The following is a 13,876-nucleotide window of genomic DNA, read 5'->3' on the forward strand; positions in this document are numbered from 1 at the left end:
ATGGGCTTCTCACTGGTGGCTTCTCTTGTTGCGGAGCATGGGCTCTGGGTGCTCGGACTTCAGTAGTTGTGGCATGCAGCCTCAGTAGTTCTGGCTCGTGAGCTCTAGAGCGTAGGCTCAATATTTGTGGCACACGGGCTCAGTTGTTCCACGACATGTGGGATCTTCCTGGACCAGGGCTCAAACACGTGTCCCCTGCACTGGCATGTGGATTCTTAACCACGGCACCACCAAGGAAGTCCCTGGGGTACTAATTATGTTACTGCTGATGCTCTGGTTACAAGGTTGCATAGGTTTTTAGTTGTTTGTTCCAACCTTATTTTTCCCATTCTTTGTTAATTTTAATATGTGCAGAATGTAAGAGTTTTCAGGAACACATATATTGTGTTATAGCAAAAATACCTATACTCTATGGACATAATCCCCAGCAGAATTCAACAGTGTACTATCCTTAGTTTCCCTTCCCTATACCACCTTTTGATTGCCTGTGAAAATAGCATTTTTCCTACTTACTTAGTTTTGTCTAACTATAAAGAAAGGTGAGGGCTTCCCTGGTGGCGCAGCGATTGAGAGTCCGCCTGCCGATGCAGGGGACGCGGGTTCGTGCCCCGGTCTGGAGGATCCCACGTGCTGTGGAGCGGCTGGGCCCGTGAACCGAGAGGCCACAACAGTGAGAGGCCCGCGTAAGCAAAAAAAAAAAAAAAAAAAAAAAAAAAAAAAAAAAAAAGAAAGGTGATACCAGTTGTTAAAACATCAAGTCATTCAGAATCAGGAGGCTTTCTATTAGTTTTATCTTATTTAAAAGGAAATATTTATTTATTTATTTGGCTGCATTGGGTCTTAGTTGTGGCAGGCGGGATCTTTGTTGTGGCACATGGGGTTTTTTATTGTGGCGTGCAGGCGCCTCTCTAGCTGTGGCATGTGAGCTCTCAGTAGTTGCAGCACATGGGCTCTCTAGTTGTAGCATGCGGGCTCTCTAGTTGTGGCACACAGGCTCCAGAGCATGTGGGCTTAGTAGTTGTGGAGTGTGGCCTTAGGTGCCCTGCAGCATGTGGGATCTTAGCTCCCCGATCAGGAATCAAACCTGTGTCCCTTGCTTTGGAAGGTGGATTCTTAACCACGGGACCACCAGGGAAGTCCCAGTTTTATCTTATTAAAGAAGTATCATGTGGAGTCTGTGCTCTTTTCTAGTCTAGTTGCATTTCATAAGCATCGATAGTTTTGGTATAGAATTCTAAGTTGTAATGAATATTTCCTTAGGATTTTGAAGGCATGCTCTACAGTTCTCTAGCTTCTGTTGTTGCTAAGAAGTACTAATGAGTGAAAAGTTAAAAAGCTTGTATCATCTTTGTGGTCTAGTTCTTAAATTTCACAAGGATGTTCCTTGGTGTGGATCTTTTTTCATCCACTGTGCTGGTCATTTGGTGAGAATTCTTCAGTCTGGAAATTCATGTCTTCAGTTCTTGGAAACATTCTTAAATTATTTTTATTGATGATTTCTTCCTTTTATTTCTTTTGGAGACTCCTGTTATTCAAATGTCGGACCTCTTAAATTGATCCTTTAGTTTTCTTATCTTAAAAAATCTTTTTTTCTCTGCTAGATGTTCTCAATTTTATCTTCCAATTTTTGCTGTCATATTCGAGATTTCCAATAGCTTCTTTTTATTCTCAATGGTTCTTTATAGCATACTGATCTCATTTCAGTTTCATGGATGCAGTGGTTTCTCTTTTCAGAAGTCTCTGTTTTCCTTCATAGTTCCCGTTTGTTCCAAGTTAATTTCTTTTTCTAATTGTTTAGGTCTTTGTATCTGTCAGGAAACCAGTAGATATCTTAATCAGAAAGGAAAACAGTATGAAAAGTAGATGCTTATAAAAAAATTATTAGAAGGGTCAGAGAAGCAGGAACAATACCTCAAACACTGTAGAACTGATCTTCTTTGGGAGCTTTTATGTCTGAGGTCACCACTGAATTTAAAAAACGGTGTATAGCTATACTTCAGGACCAGGAAGCTGTCACTGCTGTTGCTGTAAGAACAACTGCCTCATGACACCAAGCAAACTGGAGAATGGACATAGAATGGACATTATTTCAGAAAAACTTTACAGACCAATATCCCTTATGAATATAGGTGCAAAAATAATGGCAAACCAAACCCACCAACATATGAAAGGATTATACACCATCACCAAGTGGGATTTATCCTGGGAATGCAAGGTTGGTTCAGTCTGTGAAAGTAAACAGTGTAATATACCTTATTAATAGAACGAAGGGCCAAAACCATATGATCATCCCAATAGAGGAAGAAAAAACATTTGACAAAATGTACCAGTCTTTCATGATAAAAATATTCAAATGAGGGATAAAAGGGAACTTCTTAACTTGGTAAAAGGTATCTGTGAAAAACCTATAGCTAACATCATATTTAATGGTAAAGACTGACTGCTTTCTCCGTAAGGTCAGGAATAAGACAGGGTTGCCCACTTTTACCACTTATATACAACATTGTATTGGAGGTTCTAGCCAGGGCAGTTAAGGAAGAAAAAGAAATAAAAGGCATTCAGATCAGAAAAGAAGTAGTAAAACAACTACACAGTTGACTCTTGAACAGCATGGGGGTTGGGGGTGGTGACTTTTGCAAGGCAAAAATCCATGTATAACTTATAGTCAGCCCTCTATAGCCAAACAACTGCAGATCATGTAGTACTATAGTTTTTACTATTGAAAAAAATCTGCACATAAGTGGACCCTTGTAGTTAAAACCTTTGATGTTCAAGGGTCACCTGTGTCTCTGTTTGCAGATGAAATGATTCTAAGAAAATCCTAAGGAATCTGTAAAAAACAAAAACTAAAAACTCTTGAAAGCTAATAAGCTCAGCAAGGTTTCAGGGTATGAAAGCAATGTACAAAACTCAGCTGTATTTCTGTAAACTAGCAGTGAACACTCTAAAAATGAAATTAAGAAAACTTCATTTTCCGTAGCATCAAAGAGATGAAGTGCTTATGAATAAATTGAACACAAGAAGTACAAGACTTGTATACTGAGAGTCACAAAACATTGTTGAAAGAAATTAAAGAAGACCTAAATAAGTGGAAGGACATCCTATATTGATGGATTAGAAGACTTAATGTTAGCATATATATATTTATTTTTGGTGGGGGGGGTGTCAAGAAGCAAAAACGTCTACTGAATATAAAACTAAAAAAGACAAGAGTCCTCCAGGGCCCAAGAGACCTATGGCAGGGAGCCAAGAGTTCTGCATCAGGGCTGTTCTGGGGAGCCCTGGAAGAAGTCATTGCACACGGTAGTGATGAGGGGTAGAAAAACAGTGTACTCCTGGAAGTCCACCTGCTGGTTGCTGCCCTCATCCAGCTCACCTATCAGCTTCTTCAGGCCCTCCTCATCCACCTTCTCTCCCCCATAAAGTTGGGCAGCTCCTTGTGCAGAATTCCTTCATCTCCCTGTTAGTCAGCTTGAACTTGTTGCCCTCTTGGTTGGAGTACTTGTGGAAGGTGGTGACCATCACAACCAGAACCTGCTTCAGGGGACTGGACATCTTGGATCTGGGGCTGCTGGTCTTGGAGGGTCTCCTGGGGAGGTGGGGGTTGGCTGTGGTTCTTCTGGGACCATGAAAGCTGGTGGCAGACATTTTGGGGAGTATCCATCTGCATGAACTCTCCTCGAGGCAGACATCTTGCCCAGGTAACCAGCACTGAGACCTGGCCCCACCCAACAGTCCATAGGCTCCAGTGCTGGGACGCCTCAGGCCAAGCTGCCAACCAGGTGGGAACACAGCCCCAACCATCAGCAGACAGGCTGCCCTAAGACTTCCTGAGCCCACAGCCGTGTCTAGACACCTTAATATTGTTAAGATGGCAATTCTCCCCAAATTGACCCACAGATTCAGTGCAGTTTCCATCAGAATCACAGCTGCCTCATTTGTAAATTGAGAAACTGAGCCTAAAATTTAAATGGAAATGCATGATATCCAGAATAGCCAAAACAATCTCAAAAATTGGAGGAGTCAGTTCTTGGTTTCAAAGTTTACTACAGAAATGTGTGTGGTATTGATATAGGACCAGAGAATTTCAGGTTTTAATGACCCTGCTTGTCAGCAGCAAAATTGCCACAAAGACCAGGACGGTGGCCCCATGATACTTCCTTCTTTCATATCGCTTATGGATGTATTACAGTACCTAATTTGCATCCAGAAGCCTAGCTGCAAGAGATTCTGGCAAATGTAGTTTTTAGTTTTCTAGTTTAAGAAAGCACAACTGAGGCTTCCTTGGTGGCTCAGTGGTTGAGAATCTGCCTGCCAATGTAGGGGACACGGGTTTGAGCCCTGGTCTGGGAAGATCCCACATGCCGTGGAGCAGCTGGGCCCGTGAGCCACAACTGCTGAGCCTGTATGTCTGGAGCCTGTGCTCTGCAACAAGAGAGGCTGCGATAGTGAGCGGCCCGCGCACTGCAATGAAGAGTGGCCCCCGCTTGCCACAACTAGAGAAAGCCCTCGCACAAAAACGAAGACCCAACACAGCCAAAAAAAAAAAAAAAAAAAAAGAAAAAAAAATATATAAAAGAAAGCACAACTGGGAGGGTGGTATGGCCATTGGGTGAGTCAATTCACAGAGTTTTTCTCAGAGGTCTGATGACTATTGTATGTCCTCTGTATTCAGAAGTAGGGCTCTAAAAATCTGATGGGAAGCTCTGCGCATGAGTGGGGCTTCTTGACTAAGCTTCTCTGTATAACAGTGGAATCATTTCATTGGGAACACCCAGTATCAGTGTCTTCAGGTCTTCTCTCTTGGGCTTTGGCTGCACAGTGTACTTTAAGCTGAGGGAGATTGAGAGGCAACATAGCATCTGTAAAAGTCCACTGGAATTCTCCTGCCTTTTCAGTATGGTAGTGCTGCCTTTTGGCTGTACCAAGTGACATCAGGTCTGAGATTCTGTTTTACTCCTTAGAGAGTAAACCTTTCCTCTTTTATCCTGGTGAATGAGGGGCCATTGGCCCAGGATCATGGAGTGTGATCTGCTTTGCTTCTTAGATAGATTTTCATCTAGTCCTACTTCAGAGTACCAGGGTATCTCTTGCTATCAGCAGTATCTGTGGTATAAATTAGGTTACTTCTCACATAGCCCTGTGTCTGGCTTTGGGATTCAGCACTCTTGGGTGGACTAAGCTCGTTTTCATTTTCACTCATCTAATTTCAGCTTCTAAAATTTTTTTCTTTCCTCGTCAGTTGTTTTCATTGTGAATTTGTTCCTCAGTTGTTTAGTTGTGTTTCTGGAAGGGGTAATAGTGGAGTAATGTCTAACATGCCATTTTTACCCAGAAGTTACATCAGGTGTTTTTGCAGCACTGTGTACTTTTTTGTCTTAGACAAGAAAGTTGCTGACAAGTTTGATTTGTTAAGACAATTTTGTATGATTGATTGCTTCCCTTATTAGAGTGGAATCTCTCTGTGGACAGGGCTAGTGTCTGTCTGATTTTGCTTCTTCTTGTATCAGCACATTTCCTAGCACTCTCTAGGCTCCCCCAAAATAATTATTGACTTAGTAATAACCATTTTTTAGGAGACTATTTTCCTATAATATTGGGTTGCATATAACCCATAGAGGAGCAGTAAAATAACTAATGATACTAGTAACTGTATTGTTGGATAAAATCTGGGTTTGAAAAGTGATTTTCTGATGTGAAAAATGGCTATTGGCATAAAATCAGTCTCTTTCTGACCACACTATATAAAATGATCACCTTCCCCTCTTCTCTCTCTCTTTTTTAAAAATAAATTTTATTTATTTATTTATTTTTGGCTGTGTTGGGTCTTCGTTGCTGTGCGTGGGCTTCCTGTAGTTGCAGCAAGCAGGGCTACTCTTTGTTGTGGTGCACGGGCTTCTCATTGCGGTGGCTTCTCCTGTTGCAGAGCACGGGCTCTAGGTGTGTGGGCTTCAGTAGTAGCTTGCGGGCTCTAGAGTGCAGGCTCGATAGTTGTGGCGCACGGGCTTAGTTGCTCCACAGCCTGTGGGATCTCCGTGGACCAGGGGTTGAACCCTTGTCTCCTGCATTGGCAGGTGGATTCTTAACCACTGTGCCACCAGGGAAGTCCCTCTCTAACTCTTTATTCTGATTTATTTTTCTTCAAAATACTGATTACCCCTACTGTATAGGTAAGGATTTACTGTTTACTGTTTGCTTCTCCCCAGTATAGGGTACCTTCCATAAGATCAGATGGTATATTTTGTTCGTTTCTGATTTCCACACACCCAGATCAGTGGCCTGGCATATATAACAAAGTTGTGATTGTTGGTTGTTTTTTTTCCCCAATAAGTCATTTTTTTTTAGGGCTTAAACTGTATGTGTCCACTCTCCACTCCTGTGTCTATTATGTCAGTGGATTTCTTTTGTTTAGAGAAATGGTTCTGTGGTCCAGTGTTGGTCTTATTTAATATTTTTCCTAATTTTAATCTGATTGCAATAGGGATTGCCTGATTTTGATTGGGTTGTTGCTAATGTGTTCACTGCTCAGTTTATTGAATGAGTAGTAGAATTTTATTACCACCAGAAATTATCCATTGCAGCTTTTGAGTTTGTTCAGAAGCATCTTAGTCTTTTGCCTGTGTCAGAGGAGACCCTTATTAATGGAATTGTGATAACACGACTTTCTGGAGATTTTGTGTATTAAATTACATTTATCTTAATTGTAGAGAAGTTCATTGATTTTCCATAGTAGAAATATTGTGGATCACATCCCTTCTCCCTTTGGAAGGAAAGATACTTTGAGGACAGTATTGAATCTGATAAATGAATGTTAGGGCAAACACATTTAATATGCAGTTTGAGTCTATTATTTTGAGATAGATTACTTAGTTTCAGAACAGAAGGTTTTTGTTTGGGCATATTAATAACCTTTACCTTGAGCCCAAATAAAGTTTATTTTTCCTCTAAAAGTCTGGACCATGATTAGATAATAAAAACGGCATGTTGATTCTGAACTCTAGGTATGAAGAGAGCCTCAGAAACGGTATTATTTGATAGTCACTTGAATAACTGCACTAGTGTTGAGTGGTGTTTAATTGCCACCAGACAGCTGTTCAGAAGAACCTTGCTGTATATTAACACAGAGCTCAAACTGCTGGGCCTAATTGGCCTGGCTCTTCATGTAGAGTGGGTCTGTTTCGAAGGATTTAAAAATCTTTGTTTTGTGGATATGATTAGAAATAATTTTATTAAGAATGGTTCCTGTTTTCTGATTGCAGGTAAAAATCTAAATGGCTTTTCCCTTTCATTCCCTGTAATTTGTTTGTTTTTCTAAATAAGAATGGTCCTGAGGTGAATGTCAGAGATGAGTGCGGAGTAGGAAAGGTAGCTGGACACAGGCCTTGAAATCATTGGCATTGTTCTTCTTGTTGGTCTTTCGTCTTCCTTTGTAGTCTCATTTCCATCTAGGAGATTATAAACTAGGAAAAATTATCAGTCTGAATTTATTGAGTAGCTACTGTTATATAAGATGAACCTGACAATCTATAACAGCTTCTCAAAATTGCTAAGAAGTGATCTAAGCAACCAGAGAGTTGCCTCGTATTTTGCTATAGAATATTATGAATAGGATTTAAAACTGACCTCAGAGTCAGTTTTGGTTTCCGTAAGCTGTTTTATCTGACATGTGAAGGCAGTCATTTAAAAAAATCCAGATATTTGAATTTCTATTTTTTATCTTTAGAAACATGAATGTTTCTTGTCTGTTTTTTTCAGATGTGTAGCTTTTAAAAGTCTGTATTCTTAAGTCTATCAATATTATACTTTGGGTAAATTTTTCCATAAGAATACACATCTCCAACAGATTTTATTCATTTAGCAAGCATTTGGTGAACACAAATTCTTGCCCTTATCTATTCTTGTATATATGCAGTGTAATAATCTTTGGTGGGTTTCATGGAAATGCCATTTAATATCCAAAAACTAATTTTGTATACCTTTTTCTAGGTATGTAATTATTCTGTCTCTAAGAGACCATCTAATAATTTAGGTCTCATTTTGAATTGCTTAATATAACACTTTGTTCTTATATTTCTGTATATGAGAATCCATGAACAAGGACAAAAGTACTTGCGAAAAAAGTGAAAATTAATGGCACTAGTAAAAGAAGGAATCCAAACCCAAGCATGTGTATAGATCCCATACTGAAAATGAACATGGATTCTTTGTTCACGAGTACATAATAGGTGATTTAGAGAAGCTGAGTTCAGGGACTTTTGTGGCAGTGTTACTAGTCACACTAGAGAATTCATTCAGCTGAGTGTCTCTGATATATACTGACTTGTATGGTATAAACTGACCAGTGAAATGTTAACAGAAAGGCAATAATTTGCCAATGCTTGATTAATTAAAACTGTTCTGTAATGAGTTTCAGATTATGTCCTAAATATGTGTTTGGCCCTCCAGTTCTGATTCTTAATTTTTGTTTCACACTAATTCTTTGTTCCCTGTTTAAATTGTCAGTCTAATTTTTCAAGTGTTAAAATTATAATATGATTCAAGTAGTTATTATATACTTACTAGGTCTTAAGTTATTTTCTGTGTAAGTTATTTTCTGTGTCATATATATGTGATATGACTTTATTTAAATGCTCTACAATTACTACCTAGCAATGATGCATTTACCCTCATTCATTTTCCAGCAGTTCTGTAACTGGTTGCATTTTCTTTCTTTCTTTTTTTAAAAAAATATTTATTTATTTTGGCTGTGCTGGGTTTTAGTTGCGGCACGTGGGATCTTCATTCTGGCATGCAGGATCTTTAGTCGCAGCATGTGGACTTCTTAGTTGCAGCATGTGGGCTTCTTAGTTATGGCATGCATGTGGGATCTAGTTGCCCAACCAGAGATTGAACCCAGGCCCCCTGCATTGGGAGTGCGAAGTCCTACCCACTGGACTACCAGGGAAGTCCCGGTTGCATTTTCTAATCTCCACTTCCTTATTGGTGGGAGTAGTCTCGAATGGGGTACCCTTAGACAAATAAAGGATACCCCTGAGGGAGTGGGAGATTTGAGTCATCCAAACAGAAAGGGTAGTACAGAGTCCTAAGCGAACAGATACTGAGTTGCAGAGCCAGGTAGAGTTCAGTGCAGAAGCCAGGGTTGAAATGCTGATCTTAAAACTAGTCAAAAACCAAGATGATTAAAGCAGTGAAGTACAGTGGTATTGCTGGTAGTCATAGGTGGTCAGGAGTAATTCAGAAAGTAGCAAGTAACGAGTTGCATTTAGGTTAGTCCTACTGGCCTCAGGAGATTATAAGGACAGGTCTCAGATTGTTAATTAGAACCAGATTCTGTTGGGGAAGTACATTGCTGAGGCTACTATGTCTGTTACTCTTGACTCACTGCTGTAGAGTGTTAACAGGAATGTAAATGTATCCTTTCCAACTGATTATTTTTTTAATGGTCAGATATTCCATTAGACCTGTTTGCTTGCTATGACTGACAGTCAAGCTTACTTGAAATGAAAGCTAATTTTATTTATTTTTCTTTATAGATAAGATTTTTAAAATATTTATTGTCATTTATTTTTGGCTGCATTGGGTCTTCGTTGCTGTGCACGGGCTTTCTCTATTTGTGGTGAGCGGGGGCTACTCTTCATTGGAATGAGCAGGCTTCTCATTGCAGTGGCTTCTCTTGTCATGGAGTATGGGCGGTAGGCACGTGGGCTTCAGTAGTTGTAGCTCGCGGGCTCTAGAGCGCAGGCTCAGTAGTTGTGGTGCACGGGCTTAATTGCTTCATGGCATGTGGGATCTTCCCGGACCAGGGCTTGAAACGTGTCCCCTGCATTGACAGGCAGATTCTTAACCACTGAGCCACCAGGGAAGCCCTAATTTTGTTTATTGAGGAAGGAAATTCTTAATTAGAATAGAATGTTAATTACATTTTATAAAACTTTTTTCCTAGCTGCAATTAAAGTTTAGGTTCTCACATGAACATCTACAGTAAATTGGTATGTTTTCTGACTTACACTCAGCAGTGTGCATACATGAGAACGTCTCCTCATCTGGAGGTAGGAATAGGCAGGTCAGTAAGTAAACAAATCGAGTTAGGAAATATAGTCAAAGAAAAATGCCAATCTCTTCAGTGATACTTTCTGATAACTTTGGATTCCTGTCTAAAATTACTCTTTGTTCCGGAGCATAGTCAGATGTTACTCTGTGCTTAGGTAATGTGTATTTTTCTATTCATGTGGGAATGTTTTATGATGTCAGTTTTGCAGGTTTCTGCACTTTGACCATGTGCTGGTAATTAGCTCAAGACTTCCTGCATCATTTTTTTAAAAAATAAATTTATTTATTTTTGGCTACATAAGGACTTTGTTGCTCTGTGTGGGCTTTCTCTAGTTGTGGCAAGAGGGGGCTACTCTTCGTTGCAGTGTGCGGGTTTCTCATTGCAGTGGCTTCTCTTCTTGTGGAGCACGGGCTCTAGGCGTGTGGGCTTCAGTAGTGGTGGCATGTGGGCTCAGTAGTTGTGGCTCGAGGGCTCTAGAGCGCAGCCTCAGTAGTTGTGGCACACGGGGTTAGTTGCTCCGTGGCATGTGGGATCTTCCTGGACCAGGGCTCGAACCCTTGTCCCCTGCATTGGCGGGCGGATTCTTAACCACCACGCCACCAGTGAAGCCCTCCTGCATCTTTTTTTTTTTTGTGTGTGTGAGATAATATGGGTTTATTTCTCACTCGTATGTCCTATAAAGGCTCAGCTGCCACTCTGTTCCATATCTCCATACTGAAGCCAAGCTGATGGAGTAGCCTCTCCTGGGAACATTTCCTGTCATTGAGACAGAGGGAAAGAAAGATGGGAAACTGTGTTCTTAGTGTCACTTCTGCCCACTTTGCATTGGCCAAGTGAGCCCATAGCTACTCTGGAGTTCAGCAGGGCAGGCTTTTATTTATTTATTTTTTTGTAAGTATATTTATTTATTTTTGAATTGTATTTTATTTTTATATGCAGCAGGTTCTTATTAGTTATCCATTTTACACATATTAGTATATATATGGCAATCCCAATCTCCCAATTCATCACACCACCACCACCACCCCGCCACTTTCCCCCCTTGGTGTCCATATGTTTGTTCTCTACATCTGTGTCTCAATTTCTGCCGTGCAGACCAGTTCACCTATAACGTTTTTCTAGGTTCCACATATATGCGTTAATATATGATATTTGTTTTTCTCTTTCTGACTTACTTTACTCTGTCTGACAGTCTCTAGATCCATCCATGTCTCTACAAATGACCCAATTTCATTTCTTTTTATGGCTGAGTAATATTCCATTGTATACATGTACCACATCTTCTTTATTCATTTGTCTGTCAGTGGGCATTTAGGTTGCTTCCGTGTCCTGGCTATTGTAAATAGTGCTGCAGTGAACATTTGGGTGCATGTGTCTTTTTGAATTATGGTTTTCTCTGGGTATATGCCCAGTAGTGGGATTGCTGGGTCATATGGTAATTCTATTTTTAGTTTTTTAAGGAACATCCATACTGTTCTCCATAGTGGCTGTATCAATTTACATTCCCACCAACAGTGCAAGAGTGTTCCCTTTTCTCCACACCCTCTCCAGCATTTGTTGTTTGTAGATTTTCTGATGATGCCCATTCTAACTGGTGTGAGGTGATACCTCATTGTAGTTTTGATTTTCATTTTTCTTATAATTAGTGATGTTGAGAAGCTTTTCATGTGCTTCTTGGTCAGCTGTATGTCTTCTTTGGAGAAATGTCTATTTAGGTCTTCTGCTCATTTTTGGATTGGGTTGTTTGTTTTTTTAATATTGAGCTCCATGAGCTGTTTATATTTTGGAGATTAATCGTTTGTCTGTTGATTAGTTTGCAAATATTTTCTCCCATTCTGAGAGTTTTCTTTTCATCGTAGTTTCCTTTGCTGTGCAAAAGCTTTTAAGTTTCATTAGGCCCCATTTGTTTATCTTTGTTTTTATTTCCATTACTCTAGGAGATGGATCAAAAAAGATCTTGCTGTGATTTATGTCAGAGAGTGTTCTTCCTATGTTTTTCCCTAAGAGTTTTATAGTGGCCAGTCTTACATTTAGATCTCTAATCCAGTTTGAGTTTATTTTTGTGTATGGTGTTAGGAAGTGTTCTAATTTCATTCTTTTACATGTAGCTGTCCAGTTTTCCCAGCACCACTTATTGAAGAGACTCTTTCCTCCATTGTATATGCTTGCTTCCTTTGTCATAGATTAGTTGACCATAGGTGCATGGGTTTATCTCTGGGCTTTCTATCCTGTTTTGTTGATCTATATCTCTGTTTTTGTGCCAGTACCATATTGTCTTGATTACTGTAGCTTTGTTGTATAGTCTGAAGTCATGGAGCCTGATTCCTCCAGCTTCGTTTTTTTCCCCTCAAGACTGCTTTGGCTCTTCAGCGTCTTTTGTGTCTCCATACAAATTTTAAGATTTTTTGTTGTAGTTCTGTAAAAAATGCCATTGGTAATTTGATACGGATTGCATTGAATCTGTAGATTGCTTCTGGTAATATAGTCATTTTCACAGTATTGAGTCTTCCAGTCAAAGAACATGGTATATCTCTCCATCTGTTTGTATCATCTATAATTTCTTTCATTAGTGTCTTATAGTTTTCTGCATACAGGTCTTTTGTCTCCCTAGGTAGGTTTTTTCCTAGGTATTTTATTCTTTATGTTGCAATAGTAAATGGGAGTGTTTCCTTAATTTCTCTTTCAGATTTTTCATCATTAGTGAATAGGAATGCAAGAGATTTCTGTGCATTAATTTTGTATCCTGCTACTTTACCAGATTCATTGATTAGCTCTAGTAGTTTTCTGGTAGCATCTTTAGAATTCTCTATGTATAATATCATGTCATCTGCAAACAGTGACAGCTTTACTTCTTCTTTTCCGATTTGGATTCCTTTTATTTCTTTTTCTTCTCTGATTGCCGAGGCTAGGACTTCCAGAACTGTGTTGAATAATAGTGGTGAGAGTGGACATCCTTGTCTTCTTCCTGATCTTAGAGGAAATGGTTTCAGTTTTTCACCATTGAGAATGATGTTTGCTGTGGGTTTGTCGTATATGGCCTTTATTATGTTGAAGTAGGTTCCCCCTATGCCCACTTTCTGGAGAGTTTTTATCATAAATGGGTGTTGAATTTTGTCAAAAGCTTTTTCTGCATATATTGAGATGATCATATGGTTTTTATTCTTCAATTTGTTAATATGGTGCATCACATTGATTGATTTGCATATATTGAAGAATCTTTTCATCACTGTGATAAATCCCACTTGATCATGGTGTATGATCCTTTTGATGTGCTGTTGGATTCTATTTGCTAGTAATTTGTTTAGGATTTTTTTTATTTTAAAGAAGATGTTGGGGGTAGGAGTTTATTAATTTATTTATGTATTTTGGCTGTGTTGAGTCTTTGTTTCTGTATGAGGGCTTTCTCTAGTTGTGGCAAGCGGGGGCCACTCTTCATAGCGGTGCACGGGCCTCTCACTGTCGTGGCCTCTCCTGTTGCGGAGCACAGGCTCCGGACGCGCAGGCCCAGCAGCCATGGCTCACGGGCCCAGCCGCTCCGCGGCATGCGGGATCCTCCTGGACCGGGGCACGAACCCGTATCCCCTGCATCGGCAGGCGGACTCTCAACCACTGCGCCACCAGGGAAGCCCTGTATTATTATTTTTCATTCATTAAAAAGAAGCCCTGTATTATTATTTTTCATTCATTAAAAAGAAGCCCTGTATTATTATTTTTCATTCATTAAAAAGAAGCCCTGTATTACTATTTTTCATTCATTAAAAAGAAGCCCTGTATTACTATTTTTCATTCATTAAAAAGAAGCCCTGTATTATTATTTTTCATTCA

General features: G+C 39.7%; 1 protein-coding gene and 1 pseudogene across 2 annotated transcripts in view; one reads left to right on the forward strand and one right to left on the reverse strand.

The window, feature by feature from the left end:
* LMNB1 (lamin B1) overlaps positions 1 to 13,876 on the forward strand; it is a 116,031-nt gene that overhangs the window by 13,460 nt on the left and 88,695 nt on the right. The window lies entirely within an intron of this gene.
* Positions 3,261 to 3,555, reverse strand: LOC131755230 (protein S100-A2 pseudogene; annotated as a pseudogene).

The sequence above is a fragment of the Kogia breviceps genome, chromosome 4 (assembly GCF_026419965.1).
Source record: "Kogia breviceps isolate mKogBre1 chromosome 4, mKogBre1 haplotype 1, whole genome shotgun sequence".
Taxonomy (NCBI): Eukaryota; Metazoa; Chordata; class Mammalia; order Artiodactyla; family Physeteridae; genus Kogia; species Kogia breviceps.